Source organism: Macrobrachium rosenbergii, chromosome 50 (assembly GCF_040412425.1).
Source record: "Macrobrachium rosenbergii isolate ZJJX-2024 chromosome 50, ASM4041242v1, whole genome shotgun sequence".
Lineage (NCBI taxonomy): Eukaryota > Metazoa > Arthropoda > Malacostraca > Decapoda > Palaemonidae > Macrobrachium > Macrobrachium rosenbergii.
The window spans coordinates 1,650,889-1,662,500 of NC_089790.1; the positions used below are offsets into that span (position 1 = coordinate 1,650,889).

General features: G+C 35.8%; 1 protein-coding gene across 3 annotated transcripts in view; it reads left to right on the forward strand.

Annotated features, from left to right (window-relative positions):
• The window catches only part of LOC136832487 (high affinity cGMP-specific 3',5'-cyclic phosphodiesterase 9A-like), a 454,690-nt gene that overhangs the window by 16,713 nt on the left and 426,365 nt on the right, over window positions 1-11,612 (forward strand). The window lies entirely within an intron of this gene.

Below are 11,612 nucleotides of genomic sequence, written 5' to 3' on the forward strand. Positions count from 1 at the left end.
TTTTCTCAGTGTTACATATCTGTGTGATTTTAAATTGATTGAATGCATGCAGGTTTTCAATCCAGGCAAATGCCTGTGTTTTAACATTGGTAAAAGTGTGTGTTTTGAATCTGACTTGGTAGTGGGGTATGTTTGCCAGTAGTTTGGAAAATAGTCAGGACTAGTTTATGAGATGAAGTTTCGTGATGGCGACTGTTTTTTAAATTTTTTTAATCATTATGGTTTCTCCTCTTTCTTCCCTTACTGCTTAGATAAAAGCAGTTCTCGGATGAGTTAGTTTCGGCATTCTTTCCTTGTCAGACAAATTTAACTTTAAAACAAAAGACTGAAGGTGAATGCGAAACAAGTAATGAATATTGCCATATACAAATGTAAGATGACATGTTTCTTACATCGTACTGGTATCTTGAAAAATGACGCATTTGATAATGGCAATGCAACTTGTGGTTTTGTCTCACACTAAAGCCATTTGTATTCTCAATATAAAGTTCAGTGGGGGCACCCCTTCCCACCCCCACCCAAGTTACCAGTGATAAACACTAAGTCAGAAGCAGAAAGGAACAACAGACCTCTTGTCTTGAAAACTGGATATTAAGGAGAGGAGGGAACAGAAATGAGAAGGTAATTCGGAAGAATCTGGTTTTCTTTCTGTTATTTTATTTCTGTTATTTCTGTTATGTTTGTATTATATTTCTATTATTTTATTATTTGCTGTCGCTACATTTATCAACATTTCATTCAAGAAAGACTAATGTTTTTTTTTATATATCTTGAGAGTAGCAACTCTTGAATTTTGCCTGTAAACTTATATTTCCTCTATGTAAGCTTTATTTCTATTATTACTTTTATATTTGTATTATATTTCTATTATTTTGTTACATTTATCAACATTTCATTTAAGAAAGATTAATTTTTTTTATATATCTTATAGCAACTCTTGAATTTTGCCTGTAAACTTTTTCTTTATTATGTAATCTCTCTCTCTCTCTCTCTCTCTCTCTCTCTCTCTCTCTCTCTCTCTCTCTCTCTCTCTCTCTCTCTGATCTGGCGCTGTTCTTCCAAAAGGGGATGAAGGCGTATGTTTGTGTGTGTGTGTCCTAATATCTCGAAATCCAGTCTATATCATAATTTAATCCAACCTATTGGATGATGATTGAGATCGACCATTTCATCTGCCCTTAAAACATTAAGCCCCGCGGAGATTTTCGTGGATTTAACGGTTAATTACTGTCATCGGTCGCCTTTATTTATTTTCCTGAAGGTGACCTCGGTGAGAGAGGAAGTCAGTTTTTACCTGTGGTTGTCTGTGCTAGAATGGGCGTCTCAGGTGGGATTATGTTGTAGATGCTTTATGTATTATTATTATTATTATTATTATTATTATTATTATTATTATTATTATTATTATTATTATTATTCTTCAGAAGATAAAATTGGAACAAGCCCACCAAAGGGGCCATTGAAATTATTCAAAGAAGATAGAGGATGAAACCTGTTCGTATGGAACAAGCCCACCAAAGGGGCCACTGACTGGAAGTTCAAGCTTCCAAAGAATTTGGTGTTATTATTTGAAATCTGTTGTTGGAACAAGAACTGATGAAAACTCCAAAGAATTTGGTGTTATTATTAGAGGATGAAATCTGTTCGTATGGAACAAGCCCACCAAAGGGGCCACTGACTGGAAATTCAAGCTTCCAAAGAATATGGTGTTATTATTAGAAAGAAGTGATGGAAGGTAATGGTATAAGAAAGGAAAAATAAACTAAATCAATAAATAAACAGATAAAAATGCAAAGAAAGTAACGTTGTTTCTGCATGCCGTGAGATGAATTAACACCAGAACAGTTTTATTTAAGATAAACTGAAGATTTCTCTATGAAAGTGAATGGCAGTAAAAGTGATAAATTTCCTTCCTTGGACAAATTGAATTTCTACGTATGCAGTGGAATAATAATTGCTTCCTTTAGGACTGATTCAGATCTGATTCATGACATTCACGTTAGTTACCACGGTAAGGGATCTGATATGCAGGGAATTTTGCCAAGGACTGTGAAAGTTTTCCGGAAGACTGAATGAATATAAGACTGAATGAAAGATTTCCATAAGACTGAATGAAAGATTTCCATAAGACTGAATGAACGATTTCTATAGACTGAATGAAAATTTTCCATAAGACTGAATAAAATTTTCCATAAGACTGAATAAAAGATTTCCGTGAGACTGAATGAAATTTTTCCATAAGACTGAATGAAAGTTTTCCATAAGACTGAATGGAAGTTTTTCATAAGACTGAATGAGTTTTCCATAAGACTGAATGAAAGATTTCCAAAAGACTGAATGTAAGTTTTCCATTAGACTGAATGAGTTTTCCATAGGACTGAATTAAAGTTTTCCACGGGGCTGATTGTAAGTTTTCCATTAGACTGATTGAAAGTTTTCCATAGGACTGAATGAAAGTCTTGCAAAAGACTGACTGATAGTTTCACGGAAACTGAAGAAAAATTCAATAAGGAGTATATCTCATGAAGTCAGTTTTTTTTTTTAATGTCAACTATCCTCACGAGAACTGTTTGTAAGGTTTCCTACGTGAAGGCAAGGGTTTATTTGGCTCCTCACTGTTTGAGAGAGAGAGAGAGAGAGAGAGAGAGAGAGAGAGAGAGAGAGAGAGAGAGAGAGAGAGAGAGAGAGAGAACTTTAAGGAAAAAGTTGAAATTTGTCAGTATCTTGTTAAGCATTTTTGGAAGTCGGAAAGAAATCTTTCATATACTCTACTTGTTTCTTTCCGTCTACGGTAAAGCTTGGGAATGATTCCATTTGCTTAATATTTTCCTGAATCTTACAGTATTCTTTCCGGTCTGATAAAACTGTTTTAATGATAATGAAAATCTTGCTGCCTTTGGCATAAGGCCAAATCTTCTTTCCTTCTTCTGTTTGTATACTATTTTTTATTGAAGGCTTAGTTGATTCTTTCGATGTTCCTTTTTCATTTTTTTTTATTATAAGCCCTCTGGAGTTGTTAAAGTTCCCTTTTCAAGTGGTAAAAAATAATAGTTGATAGAAAGACCAGGAATGTATGAGAGCAGTAGAAGCCTGGTCCTGGGAGGCCATGTTGGTCTGAAAAGCCGGGAACAAGTTGTACACTGCTCTGGCGTAGGCCGGAAATATATGTTTTTATAATAACACCCCTGCGTCCTAACACATAACATAGACAGGAAAAAAATGTTTTTGTCAAATCACCCCCCCCCCAAAAAGGAAAATGATTTTCAAAAACCCCCTCGCTCCAACTTCCGACATTGGCGTAGACAAAAAAAGTTTTTCAAACACCTCACCCCCCCAGCACACATGGAGGCCAAAATATTCCCCCACACGTGTAGACTGTACCCCCCCACACACACGTGTGTCATGTCTCCGGTACCCTCCCAATCCCCTACCTACCCACCCCCTACCCGGGGCGGACAAACATGATAGATCCACCCGTTTTTTATTATTATAGGTACTATAGTAACTACACTCCTTGTATAATTTATGCAGACTGTCGTCGCAGCGACTATGGTCATGGACGGGGGGGGAGTGCTGGATGGAGAAGTGGCCGTCCTTTGGAGGCCAACTAACTGTGAAACACTTTATCTTAATTATGTCAAAGACGAGACGGCTCTTTAATCATACTTGAGCGAGCAAGAAGAATTCCCTTCTGGTTTTGTCACGGAGCCGTCTGTATGAAAGGATTTGCGATGCGCAATTGGGTGAAAATGTTACTTGTTTATTTTGATGGTTGACTTATTTTTTTCCCCTGTTTATTCGTTTGTTTATTTTTTTTAATAATAAGTGAGATATTTCTGTATTTCCAATTACCTTCTGTCACTTCTTTCTAATGAATACCATATTCTTTGGAAGCTTGAGTTTCAAGTCAGTGGGATCTGTGGGTATGTTCCATAATAATAATAATAATAATAATAATAATAATAATAATAATAATAATAATAGCAAATTAGGTTGATGTTTATGAAACAAGTTAAATGTTAATTTCAGTAATTTATTGCCCTAATAATAATAATAATAATAATAATAATAATAATAATAATAATAATAATAATAATAATAATAATAATAATAATAGCAAATTAGGTTAATGTTTATGAAACAATTTAAATGTTATTTTCAGTAATTTATTGCCCTAATAATAATAATAATAATAATAATAATAATAATAATAATAATAATAATAATAATAATAATAATAAAATAGGTTAATGTTTATGAAGCAATTCGTATGTTAATTTCAGCCATTTATCGCCCAGCTAAGGAATTTGATACAACCAATAAACTTGATACTCAGTCAGATAACTTGTTAGGGACAACTTCTTTATTTACCAGCACCGTTCTTTACGCATGAACTTGAGACCGTCCTCCAACGGGCTCTTTTTTTTATTTTTTTTTTTTTATCTATTTGCTGAGTGGAGGCTGTCATCGCCTTACGCGAAGAAGCCACTGCGTAGTTCCTTTAGACCACCCCCCCTCCCCTCCTTGCCCAACCGTCTCACTAACCCCCCAACCCCCTCACCCGTCTCCTCCTTATCATTATCATCTTCGTCATCATCATCATCATCATATTTCATCTCCCTGCTCTTCGTAGATTTCGTCGTCATTGTGGTTCCTTCGTCCTACGCTGCTCTAATTCAGTTGGCAAGGTTTTCAGTTCGGTTGCTTTGTATCTTAGTGTTTATGAGCTCGTAGGTGGACAAAAGTGTATAATTTTTAACACACACATGTCTGTGCATATAAGGAGAACGGTTATTCCGCTGTTAAATTTTTGCTTAGTCCAAAGATTCTTGTGCTTATATAAATTTATATAGGCTATATACATTGTGTGTGTGTGTGTGTGTAGTTTTTTATTCAGTGTCAAGTTGTTCCCCCTCAAAGGGGGTTGGTTTCTCCAGAGAAAAAACAACAAAGTGATCACTGCTACAGTCATATTATATATATATATACTGTATATATATATATATATATATATATATATATATATATATATATATATATATATATATATATATATATATATATATATATATATACATATACATTCACACACAGACACACACATATTATATGCATATTTATACATACACACACACACATATACTTAGGTTCATGCGACCACACAACTCAAGTTGTTGCCGGATGTGGAACACTTCTCTGCTTTGTTTATCGCTGTCGATATTAGTAGAGACAGACGAATGACTGGCGAATGACAGATGAGTGGAAGTCATCAATACTTATCTAATGGCAGTTAAAGCTAATGTGTCTCTTGATTGGATTCTTATTCATCATGCGAGGTTAACCCCGCGCCAGAGATCATTTCTCGTCGGCTGCTTGATTGCTTGCAGGGGAGGAATGAAGTGGGGAAAGTTAGTACTGTACAGTGCTTTGAATTTTGAATTTTGTATTTGTTTCTCTTCCGTACTGGGCAAGCGTAAAGCACCATTAACGTCAGAGCAAGCATCCGCTGCTTCAAATGCACATTTTTGTAGAATAATCATTATCGGAAAGAGCAAAATGAATTGAAAATAAAATAAATTAAATCGATAAGTCAACTCAACTTAGTAAATAAGGAAAACATGGCACAATCGAGTTTTCTGTACAGCGTATAATGCTGTATGAAACTCTCAGCCACGGCCCATGAAACTCTCAGCAAACTTTCAGCCACGGCCCATGAAACTCTCAGCAAACTTTCAGCCACGGCTTGGTGGTGGCCTGTGTTGTTGGCACCTATAGCGGTGCCAGACCCACGATCATGGATAACTTGAACCTTAAATAAAATAAAAACTACTGAGGCTAGAGGGCTGCAATTTGGTATGTCTGATGATTGGAGGGTGGATCATCGACATAGCAATTTGCAGCCCTCTAGCCTCAGGAGGTTTTAAGATCTGAGGGCGGAGAGAAAAAGTGCGGACGGACGGCAAATAGCCATCTCAGTAGTTTTCGTTTACAGAAAACTAATAAGTAACGGGGAATTATCTGACGCCGTGACTGCCTGGGGGTAGAAAGGAATGAAATGCTTCTGGTACTTCGATGACTGACAGCTCAGCACTTCTACAGAGAGTGCTTGATGATGCTAGTTCTTGGTGTGCAAGCACTGAAGGTACTTACTGAAATTCCTTGTTGAAAGAGTTTATTGAAGATGACCGACAGGAGTCATTCCGGCGATGGTCTGAATTATAATTACCATCTTTAGGAAGAAGCCACTGGTTAAAGCAGTCTTTTTTTATGACGGTAAAAATTCTAAGGTGATACTTACTAAATGATGAGATTTATTCCATTGCAGTGAAAAAGAAATTCGCAATTGAAGTCGCCTTCAGCTTGCTTCAAAGACGTAACGATTTTCTTGGTTGAGAATCACTGGGGATTAGAGTTAGAGTACAAGATCTTCTGTTTTTAAGAATTTTCAGTTTTACTGGCGTTCAGTCTCCAAACCAACAAATACCACTTCCTGATCCATTCTAGCTCTCAGTGAAGACTAGTAGCAACTTCGCTTTGAGAGGGTAAGTGTAATATCAGTTGCGTTGCTCACTGTTCCTAAGTCGTGTCACTAAAAGTTCCTGGAACACTGTTCTGCAAGGCTCAACAGTCAGGATAGTTTAAGGCTTACAGCAAAAACCTCAGTCAAAGAAACTCTGTTGCTTGTTTAAAAAACTGTGAATGCCTTGATTGACAAGGTATTTAAAGAAGTTTTATGGTTAATAAAGTCGGAAGTAGCATTATAATCCATTTGAACAAAATGGAATTCGACCAAAGCCTTACTGTTGTTTGTAGGCATATTGTGGCTGTCATGACACAAGTATCGAGATTCAAGTTGATTATGAGATGGCTCTAAGATAAAGTGTTGGTAGGGAGTGTGGACGTGCTGCTTATGAGACTCCTGTGGCGTTATTTGAAACAGACTGATGGTGGGATAGTTTTGTGCAGGAGTGACTGGTGGCCATTTTTCTTTTTCACAGTTACCCCCATATTCAATAGTGAGGGGCTTAGCGACTGGACCCGTCTCCTTAAAAAAAAAAAAAAAAATTCGTTGTGTTCTGTCGTTCAAAAGAATAGATTAAGTATCTGGTAGTTAAAGGACTGTGGTGGGTCGCACCAGGATTGGGAATGGCGTGTGTGGCTACTGGGAACAGGAGGTTAGTTAACAACCTCTGAGCCACGCCCCTTTGATATTATATATATATATATATATATATATATATATATATATATATATATATATATATATATATATATATATATATATATATATATATATGTTATGTGTGTGTGTGTGTATATACAGTAACTATTAGGTATGATAGGGCTTTTTATTTTTGCATGCAGTAATACCTTTTATCATAATTTGTATTATTAACAGTAAATATCATTATTATTGAACCCGAGATTAAGATATTACAGTTGATAACTGAGATATAAGCAATATAAATATCCTTTTGCAATTATATATATTTGCCAATGTAAAAACGGGTAGGTTTTATATTCTTGATAAATTATACGTTTAAGTTATTATTATTATTATTATTATTATTATTATTATTATTATTATTATTATTATTATTATTATTGTTGTTGTTGTTGTTGTTGCATCATGACGTTATTATTATCATGACGGTTTTTGCTTCGCCATTATTATTATTATTATTATTGTTATTATTATTATTATTATTATTATTATGACGATAATAACAATCACTATCTCACTATCATCGCCGCGACGCTGTCGAACACGAGGGAGAACTCTCAGAGAACGGTTGCATTGTCAAAGAGGTGTATTTATAACCTGCTTTGGCTGCTATCTCAGAGTGCGTTGCTGTCCACACAAGCGGTAATTGCCAGTACTACGGCTACTGCACCTTGCTTGAAGGCTTCAAGCGCCTCCCAAGTACGCCAAGGCTATCTCGAACGGTGTTCGAGCCGCTGACGCCCTCGATTCATTCCTGTATTTGTTCGTTGTTCCGCCTGAGTTCGAGTTTTCCGAGAACATTTCGAACGCGTCCGAATTGGTGAAGCGTTTTCGGGTATTCGTCTTGACGCTTCGTTCAGGTTCGAACGCTGAAAACTGTAGTTCGAACGAGTTCGAATTGGTGACGCATTTCGGTTGCCTCGTTCGGGTTCGAGTGTTCGGAGTGCAATTCGAACGCGTTCGAATGCGCTGGTCGTTTTGCTTCGGATGTTTCATTGCCACGTGTTTATTTCGATTTTTTTTGTTGTTTGTTTGTTTGTTTGTTGTTTCTCTCGAACTCGGGGTGATTCAGTTACGTTTCGAATTTTTCAATTGCAGATGCATATTGTTATGTTCGTTAATTGTTGGCTGCTTAGTTCGTACGTGGCGTTGTTTTGGGTCCTGGCGTTTATAAAAGTCGTCGACAAAGATCCTGTTTACTTTGGTACGAACTAGACCCGATTCCTGTTTCATCTGAAAGCAGGCTCTCAAGAATGAATGCTATGTCCTCGCTTGCTTGCATGCAGAATCTGTGTCCTTGTCTTTTCCTGTTATTTGACCTAATTTCATTAAATATATTCCTAACAACCCCCAGAACTCCTCGTCCCCTCACCCCTTCTCTCTCTCTCTCTCTCTCTCTCTCTCTCTCTCTCTCTCTCTCTCTCTCTCTCTGCCACAGATAAACGCGCAGATTACGTTACAGATAATTCCACATCTTGACCATAAACGGAAAAATCAGAACATGCTAAGTTGTCACATTCCGCTCGTGTAGATATTTCAGAGTATGAAAGTATAAAATGGTCTTTCATCTCATCCAGGAAAACTGAGAACAATGGTCTTTCATCTCATCTACGTCATTTCCACTTTTTTTTTTTTTGTTCCACGCTGCAAACATCTTGTAATCCGTTCGCTTTGAAGTGGTAGATTTGACATCCGGTAATTAGATGTTCATGAAAACGAGCGTCTTATTTTTCCAACCTTCAGAGAATCGGGGAGGAATTAGGTTTTGAAGCCAGAGTCCGTCGCCTGTGCGGATTAGAAATACGTCTCTCATTGTCTCCAGGAGCGGTACGCGTCTAACTCCTGATTAATTAGGGGATGTTCCTCAATGAGGACAGTGGCCCAAAGTCGATGGGTTTTAATCGCGAACGCAGAATATAAGTTTATATCTGTGTTTTGTTCGGTTGCTCGGTACTAAAAAGCTCACAGTCGTGTCACCTTTTACGTGAATGCCTTTTGACCTAGATCTGGTTCGAATGTATGTTTCAGATGTTTCAAATGTAGAAGAGATGTGTTTATTTTCCAGTGGTTCATGGAACTTTTTTTCGTTTGATTGGTCTTAGGTTTTCTGATTTTCGTGGAAGTTATGTACTGCATATTACATCTCTCTCTCTCTCTCTCTCTCTCTCTCTCTCTCTCTCTCTCTCTCTCTCTCTGTATACATATATATTCATATACATATATGATATATATATTTTATACATACATTCATACTGTACATGTATATATACGTACAAATATATGTATATATAAATACCACTATATATTTACGTGTATATATATACATATATATACATCTACATATACATACATGTACACATGTATATATATGTACACACACACACACACACACACACAAATATCCAGCTTATCAAGATCAAGGAATCTCTTTTATACGCAGGAGCACGCTACCCGTCCCATAAAAAAAAAAAAAATCCCGTCTCATGTTCTCATACGAATCAACTCTCAACACACTCAGTGAGTCATTGTAAAGCAGAGGCTGTCTCTTTCACCATTCTCGTTGTCATTGAGTTCAGTCCTACACGAATGAATTGCGCTTGTTGCTATCGTCCAGTTTTCGCCGAGACTTTCCTACATTTGACACGTTTTTTCGATTAGAGAGAGAGAGAGAGAGAGAGAGAGAGAGAGAGAGAGAGAGAGAGAGAGAGAGAGAAAATAACAGACCATCGACGTCTAGACTTTCCTACATTTGACAGGTTTTTTCGACGAGAGAGAGAGAGAGAGAGAGAGAGAGAGAGAGAGAGAGAGAGAGAGGAGAGAGAGAGAGAGAGAAGCTCTTGAAAATAACAGACCTTGGACGTCGAGACTTTCCTACGTTTGACACGTTTTTTCAATCAGAAGAAGAAGAAGAAGAAGAAGAAGAAGAAGAAGAAGAAGAAGAAGAAGAAGAAGAAGAAGAAGAGAGAGAGAGAGAGAGAGAGAGAGAGAGAGAGAGAGAGAGAGAGAGAGAGAGAGAGAGAGAGAGAGTTCTTGAAAATAACATAGGCTACCATCAACGCGTGCTTTTTTTTTTCACAATAAGTGCAAATTGTGGTCTTTACTATGCTCATACTTTTTGTCAGATGTGTCGTCTTCACTTTTTTAAAATTTATTTTAATATAGAAGTTTATTTTCTTAACAATAAACCTAATATAAATATGTTTATTAACCTTAGATAAAGTTTATTTGACAAGCCGGCATGTTTTGACAAATGAGTCAACTTGAAATTTAATTTTTTGAACTTAATGTTTATTTTCCTAACAATAATGAACCTGATATGAAATTTATTGTAACCTTAGGTAAAGTTAATTTTATTTTGAAGGCTACAGATAGTCATGCATTTTATGTACACTGACGACTGCATTTTTTTTTATTCACTGATGAGTTGCAGTTATTGATTTGCATTTTCTCGTTTGTAGATGTAGATTGTAGATGTTGATCACTTTTGAGTCAGTGATATATACATATATATATATATAATATATATATATATATATATATATATATATATATATATATATATATATATATATATATATATATATATATATATATATATATATAATATATATATACATATATATAATATACATACACATCTATTTATATTTAATTCATATCATATTCGATGTCTGTATGGTGCAAGCGATTTCCTTGAAGATGAAGGAATCACGAGGTTATGCTTTTTATTCACTGTAATGTAATTACAGTCATGTACATTGTGATACTCTTGGGAATATTACTGTCGAGTTGTACACTTTCGCTTTCAGTAATTGCCATAGTGGGCTGTGATATTAATATTTAAATGATTTAGTAAGTTCATTTTTATATATCATTAATATTTAAATGATTTATTAAGTTCATTTTTTATATATCATTATTCATATCAGGGTCATTGACTTGGAATTCAAGCTTCCAAAGGTTCATTTGCTTATTATTATTATTATTAATTATTAGGCGTTATTATTATTATTATTCTTATTATTATTATTATTATTATTATTATTATTATTATTATTATTATTATTATTCAAAAGATGAACCCTATTCATATGGAACAAGCCCACCACAGGGGCCACTGACTTGGAATTTCAAGCTCCCAAAGAATATTATGGTGTTCCTTAGGAATAAGTAAGAGGAGGTAAAGGAAAGTACGGAAAGAAAAAGAAGGCGAAAATGCCTCGGCTCCATCATCAAACCACTTCCCTTTAATGTTACTATGGCAATGTTTGATTGTGTCATTTCTGATACAATTCCTGAGCTGGGATGAATTGTCGTACCTCAAGGGGATCTGGTGGCTTGATATTGGAATTTTGGTATGATGAATGCCAGTAGGAGACTGTGACAA